The sequence below is a fragment of the Hyperoodon ampullatus genome, assembly GCF_949752795.1.
Source record: "Hyperoodon ampullatus genome assembly, chromosome: 1".
Classification (NCBI taxonomy): Eukaryota; Metazoa; Chordata; class Mammalia; order Artiodactyla; family Ziphiidae; genus Hyperoodon; species Hyperoodon ampullatus.
The window spans coordinates 191,925,645-191,935,797 of record NC_136914.1 but is presented as its reverse complement, the minus strand read 5'-3'; positions in this window follow the sequence as shown (position 1 = coordinate 191,935,797).

Genomic DNA, 10,153 nt, shown 5'->3' with positions numbered 1-10,153 from the left:
TTCTGTTACAGAAAATTCCATGAGCTCCTCTCTTGGATTTATCCAAGTCATAATCTCTGTTGACTATATGTATTAATATAATTAATCTATACCATAATTAATATGATTAACTATATATGAATTAGGTAGTACATATGTAATTTTATATTAATGTAATATATTTATATATAACTAATGTTGATTAATATAGCCAAATTCTGGTGAAACTCTATTATAATATTGTAGTGATAATAATACCACCACAATAATTATTGTTACTATTACAACTTGTTTTGAGCACCTATTATGTGCCAAGTAAAGTATCAGACATGATTGTGATTATCTCATTTTATTCTCAAAATAATCCCAAGGGATAAGATATATTATTCCATTTTTATTTCAAGTGAGACCTGGTCTTGCGTTCAAGTCATTTGCCTGAGGTCAAAGAGGTAGTGATGGAGCCAGGATCTGAACTCAGGTTGTCTCACTCTAAAGGAAATGCTCTGAATCATTATGCTGTTAACCACTCAGTCCATTCAGAATAGACATACTAGGGTTCTCTGCTAAGCACCTGATTAGTGTTACCTGTGGCCTATACACCACAGGGATCATAATCACCATTAAAAACAATAAAGACTTTTAGAACCCACCCCAGCCAAACCGGCTGAGAATCTATGGGGGTGTGGCCAGGGATCTGCATTTTAAACCCTCATTTCAAGGGATTCATGTGCATTCCCAACCTGTGAAAGACAGACTGACTGGATTCCTTGAGAGGAGAAAATGTTTCTCTCACTTTTGTCTCTCTGAGACCCAGCATGAAGGTTTTGAGAAATAAAATATTGCCTGCCATATCAGTAAACAAAGGATGTCACAGTCATCAGCGACTGCAGCCCTTCAATGGCGAGCAGGTGAGTCCTGAGGGAACTCAGGAAGGAAACAAAGAATACCTGCCATCTAGCAGGCATCAGACTGCAGCCATTCCAAAAGTGAGCCCTGAGGAAACTCAGGATATGAAAACACAGGATCCTGGCCCCAGATAGCTGAGGTGCATATCAAAGGAATGATTTCAGTGAGCCCAGACTCTTGCATCTTCCCATAAATAGAAACGTGCTAAATTCCTTAACTTGAGAGGTCTAGTTTTCTTTCATTAACAGTTTCTCTTGTTCCTACTACCTGCTCTTTGTTGCAAAACTCCTATACATCCTAGCTCCTCCCTCGCCTCCTAGGAGCAGTTTTCTCAGGGTTACTTGAGATGCTGCCTCTGGGGCTTGAAGTCCTCAGTATACCCACTCAATAAAACATAACTCTCAACTTTTAGGTTGTGTATATACCTTTTAGTCGACACTTCCTATAAATGTTTGCCAAATAGACAGATGGATGAAAGAGAGAATGAGTACATCATTTAATCTTAAAGACTATCCCAAATTGACTCACTATTTTGTATCATATGTTTCTTGCCTGCTTTCATTTTACCCCACTGCATTGCTACTCTCTTTTTGACAGTGAGAGCTGATTAATACCTTAGTTCAGGTCTGTATCTTTTGGGAAGGTAGTAGGGCAATTTAAAAATATTAGTCTTTTCTCTCAAGACATTTACAATTTAGATGTTCCAACATCTGTTGAGTGATTGATACTTGAGGCCTCTAGGTTACAATCATTGGCAAGTGACCCTGGGACCCCTGAGTTAGAGCAGATCTGACCCTCTTCTAAAAAGGGCAGGCTGGAGAGCTTGTGTGGCTTGTAATGATGCAGGGAGGAGGACTGTGTGCTGCTTATAGGAAGAGCTGAAGTCTAGTCCCCAGCGATGGCACAAGAATGTGTACTAGTCATGACATGTTGTATTTTGCAGCCATGACATAAAGCCCATTCACCTACCTTTGTTTTGTTGTTCTGTGTAATGGATCTGGGTGTGGAAAGGTGACACACCCAGGCAAGAGGTGTCTCTGTGTTATATTTTCTAAAGAGTAGTATGTTCTAACCAAACAGCCTTTGTTCAGGCACTTCTCACCAGGGCTGTGCTTACCTGTGCTTTCTAGGTGTGTGTTTGTAATAGGGAAGAACAAATCTGACTCCATGTTGGATCTGTTTCTTTTACTTTAACCTTTGCTTTCTGTTGCTTTTGTTGCAAGTTACTGTAATCACTGAAAGGATGTTGTCTGCAGCTGTAAGCATACATAATGGCCTGTCTCAGGGAACCCTTCCCCCTCTGCCTGAATGTTAAGCTAAAGTACCTTTGTTCAGCTCACAGGGAAACATCTTGACCCTGCCCACCTGTGAATGGCTGCAGGAAAGAAGAAATTAACACATCCCCTCCCTGAGTCTGGTGAAACCAGGAGATATTATGCAAGACTTATGGCCTTTTTACTTTACCTGCTCACCTCCCCCATCTCTGTTCTATAAAAGAAGCTAGCATCCAGACCCCGGTAAGATGGTTCTCTAGGACTCTAGTCCACCATCTTCTCGGACGCCTGGCTTTCTGAATAAAGCCGCTGTTCCTTGCCTCAACACCTTGGCTCCCGATTTATTGGTCTGTCGTGTGGCGAGCAGTGAGCTTGGACTTTGTAACATGTTTACATGCTCTGCCTGATCTGAGCCTCACAATATTTACTATAATTGTTGGGTAAATCCACCTGATTCAGGCACTTCTACTTAATGATACTCCAACAATCCTCTAATCTCTTTGACCTGTTTCTAGGATAGCTTCCTGATGAATGCATCCTACATTGACCTCCTGCTGATTCACGCTAATGTTTATATGGATGTTTGACTAAGAAGAGAGAAGATGTAAATTCCAGGGGACTTTTAGTCCTTAAAGAGGAGACCCTTATCTTCAAGAACCCAGACTAAATCAATATAGATTTATTTATTATAGGTTTATATATATATATATATGTATATATAAATATAAAAAATCTACACAGACTGTATTGGTTTATTACTCTAAAGCATTTCACATTGCTTTCCTATAAAACATGACTCTCATAAGAGGCTATTTGTAAAAAGAACTCATGGAAAACATACATTACAATATTTAGACATAAATATATGTTTTTTAGACTATATATATGTATATATACAAGCTATATACATGACTTCCTTGGAGAGTCTTAATTTACAATATCATAATTAAGACTCAATATGGTCCTGCAATCAAGACTCTGTTTAACTTATTTAATTTACTTTTCCATAGTCTTATTTGCTCTTAGAATTTTATCATTTGAATAACACCAATTAAACATAACTTGACCCATATTTTCCAAGGAATACACTTGGGAAATTCTAGTTTGATATTTATTTCTTTTTCTATTCATTATACACTATGATAAAAGTGAATTAAAAGGACTTCCCTGGTGGCGCAGTGCTTAAGAAACTGCCTGTCAATGCAGTGGACACGGGTTCAAGCCCTGATCCGGAAGATCCCACATGCCACGGAGCAACTAAGCCCGTGTGCCACAACTACTAAGCCTGCGCTCTAGAGCCCAGGAGCCACAACTACTGAGCTCACGTGCCACAACTAGTGAAGTCCACGCACCTAGAGCCTGTGCTCTGCAACAAGAGAAGCCACTGCAATGAGAAGCCTGCACACCACAAGGAAGAGTAGACCCCACTCGCCGCAACTAGAGAAAGCCTGCACGCAGCAACAAAAACCCAACACAGCCAAAAATAAATAAATAAAATAAATAAATTTATTAAAAAAATATTTAAGGAAGAAATTGTTACAATTAAGAAAAAAAAAACACCAAAATACTAAGAACAGTGTTGTTATATTTACAGAGTTTTTAAGAACATCCTTATCTTATGTCCCAGAGGTTCTGCTCAATAAGTTTATACTAAGAGGATAAATTCTCAGTTTGAATGTGGAGGAGAGCCCTTTGTATAAAATTACTTTAATGCTTGTTATTTATCATAAAAAATTAAAAACAGATTTTTAGTTATAAAGGGTTGCTTAAATAAACTATAATGCTAATTAAATTTTGTAGATAAAGCCATTAAAATGTATATGAAAACTATATAATAACATGAAAACAAACTTGTAATATTATGTTAAATGGGGAAAAAATTATTGTTTGGAGGAAGGGTTAGTCTTCATGCCAGGGTATGCAATGACTTTCCACAAATACATACACACATAAATAGTTTTCAAAAAATCAAATTCTAGATCTTTCACTCTCATATATATTCTCTCCTAAAATTCATATGGCCCGAGATTTCTAAATTCAAGGAGATCCTCGTTTTCTAACTCTACAAAGGTAAGGTGAAACTCTCTCTCTCCTCTTTTGAATCTTAACTATGATGAATTGTCCCAGGTTGTAAAAAAATCCGAGGTCCCTCACAAAGGAACACTTCACAATATTGACATGGGTATTGGGAAAAGGAGAGTTTAATCAAGTATCAATCCTTTTTTCAAAAGCAACTATCTCTGCAAATCTTGTAGTTTCTAATTCTTTGCTTTCAAAACACTGAAAAAAGATCTACTTGAGTTGTTAGGAGGTAAATCATTAAAAACTGTTTTTGTAGATGCATCACTGTGATTTGTGATACAGAACTTCGAAAAGTTCAGAGCTGAATGGCATTAGGTAAACATGGTTTTTCAGCAATTTACATCTGTCGAATAAATGGAAAAGAATTGATTCTAAATTTTGTGTCATCTGTGAATAAATAGTAATTGTCATTGGGTGTATGAATTAAAAGGAAAAGTTTCATTCATGTCATTAAGAGATTCATTGCTACTAAAATTTTATTTTAATGCTTAATAATTATTCATTGAACTTTTAATATATTTATGATCATTTTGTGTGTGTGTGTGTGTGATACGCAGGCCTCTCACTGTTGTGGCCTCTCCCATTGCGAAGCACAGGCTCTGAACGCGCAGGCTTAGCGGCCATGGCTCACAGGCCCAGCCGCTCCATGGCATGTGGGATCTTCCCAGACCGGGGCACGAACCCGTGTCCCCTGCATCGGCAGGCGGAATCTCAACCACTGCGCCACCAGGGAAGCCCAAGATATAAAATTTTAATCCATTAATTAAAATATTTTTTTCAATGGATGATCTTGGATATTAAAAAACTACTCTATTGAATATATTTTTTAAATTGTATAACAATTTCAATTTAAACTGGCAATATTTGTGAGGTATCTTAAAGTACATCCTTTGAAACTCTTTAGAATTATGATAAAAATTTTTCATATGTCAACCTAAAAATATGTAAACATTTATAGAGTTTTGCAAAATTTGTTTGGGCCTATAGTAGTAAAACCAAATTTTAAGCAACTACAATTTTATTTTTTGAATATCTCCAACAAATAAGCAAATCAAAAAAGTATGATCTTCAGAAACTCTGGAAGAATTACTGCAAAATGATAATGGTTTTATCCAAATAGTAGGAATAACGATTTTCCTTCTTCTACTAATTTACTTCTTGGTTACATATTTTCCTCAATGACTTTATTAGTTTGAATTATTCTTACAATAAAAATATACTAAAATATTTATTATAGTGAATATTTATGATATAAAATATAATAATATACTTACACTAAATAAAAATACTTAGAAATAATTAGCTGTAAATTTAAATGCAGTGAACTCTGAATAAAGGCTCTAGAAGTCTTTTTATGAGGCAAAGTCCACAAGTTTTAGTATTTCCACCTTGTTATAACCATTTTGGCAGTTCCTCATAGTTTTTCTTAATAATGAGATTTTTGTCAGTGACACAAATAACTAGGTTTGCCAGAAGCCTGCTGTCTGTCAATTAAAATATTTTGGCCTCTGACACAAGTTCTCTTTCTAGCTGACACTTTTAATCTAAAACTGATTAGGGTGTTTACAAAAACTTAGATTCTGTCCTGCCCTTACTTCAACGTCCTTCACAAAACTCTGATATCGTCATCTGTTACCAAAGTATAGTGACTCACAAGGTTACACAACTATTGGTAGCAAAGTTAATCAGAATCTAGATCTAAATTACTTCTCTGTTTTCTGAATTCCCCCACCCACAGAGTGAAAGAGTTAATGAATCAGGAAGATTAATGAGGCTATGAACAAGTGAAAGAAAGGAAATGATTACACAATCGGATGTCCAGGCCTGAAAATTTCAGATTTGAGGACTAAGTATTTTTGTGTCAAAGGAAGAAGGAATAGGCAGCTGTGATAGGACCTTCAAATAGCACTGAGAGGCTTATTAGAGCCCAGAGCTATCGCTCTGTGCTCCAACCCCAGAGGCATCAGAAGACAAAAGAGTACTAGGGTGAATGGGGAAGAACAGACACAAAAGAGAAAAGAAAAATAAATAGCAAATATCTAGAAGGGGCTAATTTTCATGGCTCTTCTACAATATTAAGGAAGAAGCACTTGCTCTGCTTGGCAAAATAGCCTCTGAAAGATTGCTGTGTTAAAATTTTTAATATAAAATAAATAGCAAAAGAGGAGCTGTGGAAGAAATAAAATTTCCCTCAATTTCTTTTTAGACATAAGATAGGCCAATGAAGAAATATTAAAGCAAGCTGCTTTATAGTAAAATGACTCCTTTAATATCATATTCCTATCCCCAAATTTAATTCCACACTATCATATTTCCTGCCTGAAGTGTTAAGTGTGCTAAAGTGACTATATATTTGGTATATGTGATTATATATCTTTTTCAGACATGAGGAAAATCTGGTGACAACTTCTTTCTTAATTCTGGAAACAGAAAATAAAGAATAAGTATTAAAAAAAAAATGGGGCTTCCCTGGTGGCGCAGTGGTTGAGAGTCCGCCTGCCGATGCAGGGGACACGGGTTCGTGTCCCAGTCTGGGAAGATCCCACATGCCGTGGAGCGGCTAGGCCCGTGAGCCATGGCCGCTGAGCCTGCGCGTCCGGAGCCTGTGCTCCACAACAGGAGAGGCCACAACAGTGAGAGGCCTGCGTACAGCACAAAAAAAAAAAAAAAAAAAAAAAAAAAAAGAATAAGTATATTGTAAAAGCAACCAAACAAAAAATAACAACCTTTTGGCTTTGATATATAGAATTAAAGGACAATCATTTGATCTCTCAACGTCTCAGCCGGGGGTTATTAGTCCATCATGTTGGCTCATCCTTATCTCCCTAGACTTGAATGCAGGTCTGCAATTATGAGGACTGGAAGAGCATGTACTCTTACATAACATCAACATTAACATGAACCACTTTTTCACACAACACTCAGCAAGGCTATTCATTGTGAAGCAGCAGGAAGGAAACGGCAGGTCCTTCACAAACTATAAGGGTCCATCAGCAGGCATATCACTTAGTACAGTGATTCCTGCTGATTCCTGCCACATTTCCCTTCAGATGACCTTGCTCCTAAGAAAGAATATTCAGGCTCAAGGCCATTGGAATGAGACAATAAAGGGCTTTTTGAAAACGTTAAACGTTTTAAAAACATTATTTAAATATTATTTCCCAAAGTCCTAGATGCAATCCCAAAGAAAGGTCTCTTAAATTCTTAAAAGTATCTTTCACTAGTATTTCCAGGTATCCACATGTGATATCACCTATCACTGAGATTCAAAAATAGCAACGTCTGCTTTGTTAACTGCTACAGCTTTCTGAAAGGGGAAACTCATCATAACATGCCTGGAAAACTCTCCAGTATATCTTCTCCATCTGGAGTGGTCACATTCTACTCTTGCTATGTTTTGTTATCAAAACACAATGTTCCTCACCAACAATTAAAGTTCTGTACCTCCAAATATTTTCCACGTCTCACTGAAATACCATGATCCAGACTCTGCAAATAGATCAATAGTCATTACCCAGTCTCTGAAGTCTCCGGGCATCTGTCTTCAAGTCCTGGGAGCTTCAGATAGATTTCAGCTCCTTTAAGAGACAGCTGTCAATAGAGCATGGTCTGTTTGATACAGCCCAGAACATGTTGCAATCAGGAATTTCTCAACTGGAGGCAGATTAATCATGACTTGAAAACCAGAAATTTCTCAACTGGAGGCACATTAATCATGACTTGAAATGCAACACATGCTACCAGACAACATTGTTAGGTGAGTCCTTAGCCAGTGATGAAAAAAGAGTTGTAACGGACCAAAGTCCCTGCTCTTGCCAAGCCAGTCCCTGAGTTGTGTGCTTCAAGGGCTAAATGGATTGAAAGCTTCTCAGCAGAATGTAGACTCTCCATTCAGAAAATAATTTTCACCCAACGATGGCTGCAATGACCCAGTCATATAAGCATATCTATAAAGCACCTAAACCCTCTGCATCATCCAACTACAACACCTGTAATGCTGTTCATTCCCAATTACTGTTTTAGTTTTCCTAAATTTTCTCTACCTTGCTCTATAAATTGCATATTAGAACTGGTAGGAAGCACAGAACATGTTGTTTCCAATCCTTTCAACTAGAGCCTAGAAAAACAATGTCTCATTTAAGATCTTCACCTAGCTAAAGGCAAAAAACAACCAAACAAGCAAACACAAAACAAAACAAAACAAAACAAACAAACAAAAAGTTTTTCTCCTACTCTCTAACCAGTCTCTTTCCTACCATGTAAGCAGCCCCTGTGTCTGCACTGGGCAGAGGAGGTTTGGTGTTAGATAACCTGTAAAAAATTTTAGAATTGCATAGATTTCTATTTTACACTTTCATACTTACAAGAGTGCAGATCTAATTTGCTTAAAATAAACCAATTAAACTTCTAAAATGATCCAAAATTAACGTTTGACATGCATAAAATCATCTGAAGAGGAGGAAGAGAATTCCGGAATTATTTCCTGAATTTTCATCATTGATTCAGGAATATCTATGTCAACTCAACTCATAGGAGATGGCTGCAAATAGTCTCAGAAGTTGCATTTTGGTCAGGCAGCCAGAATTTAGTGGGAAGAGGCTGATTTAAAACATCTTCAAGTTTTTCTGGATTGTGTCAATTTGTAATTAGATTGGAGTTGATTTGATTCAAAATTGTAGTTGGAATTGGTTTTGCTTCTGTTACTCTAATGGTTTCAACAGTTTAATTAAAATTGTTTAGAGATTTATTTGCTTTATTAGAAAAGTTTTGTACCCCTATGGTTTTAACAGTCAATTACACTTTCAAGCAATACATTCTGCTAACATGTCATTTTGAGTCTCTAAAAGAAAAACGAAACCAAATGGAAAGATAGCACATATGTTGGCAATACATAAGCAACTGGAATCCAGTCTAGAAAATCAGATTATGATTTTGAGCAAAAGAAATGGGAAGGTGAGGTTTCCAAGTATTGCATAGTTGATGTTGAACATCTTACCAAAATTTTCTGCAGTGCATCCTTTGGCAAAGGAAATCCAGATCATTGTCATTGGGAAATTTTTATAGTGAATGAGTTATTTATCCATGTAAGGGCCCTCTACTGTTTTGTTCACTCTTATTTCATATAATTTGCCTTTGTCTTTGTCTCCGATCTCCACTCCTACATTTTCAACCTCCGTTTTATCCAAAAGAGTCATTGTAACATAGCATCGTATATGAGCTTTTCATATCGTATTTTGTAATAAATCTCATTCTGTCCCCTGCTTTTCTTACTCTGTATTATGCTTGTGAATGGGATGGGATACAGTGCCCAGTTAAAACACTTGCATGCTTTGGCATATCATGAAGTGAAATCACCTAGGATTTTGCAAGCCCCAAATATCTCTTCTTTAAATTTTATAGGGGCTTTTTTATAAACAACTTTCCTTTTTGACGATAGCCATTCTGGCAGGTGTGCAGTGATAGCTCATTGTAGTTTTGATTTTCACTTCTCTGATGATGAACTATGTTGAGTATCTTTTCATGTGCCTGTTGTCCATCTGTATGTCTTGTTTGGAAAAATGTCTATTTAGGTCTTCTGCTCATTTTTTTTTTTTTTTTTTTTTTTTTTTTTTTGCGGTATGCGGGCCTCTCACTGTTGTGGCCTCTCCCGTTGCAGAGCGCAGGCTCCGGACGTGCAGGCCCAGCGGCCATGGCTCACGGGCCCAGCTGCTCCGCGGCATGTGGGATCTTCCCAGACCAGGGCACGAACCCGTGTCCCCTGCATCGGCAGGCGGACTCTCAACCACTGCGCCACCAGGGAAGCCCTTCTGCTCATTTTTTTAAAAAATCAGTTTTGTTTTGGTTTTTTTGGATGTTGAGTTGTATGAGTTGTTTACATATTCTGGACATTAACCAGTCATATCATTTGCAAA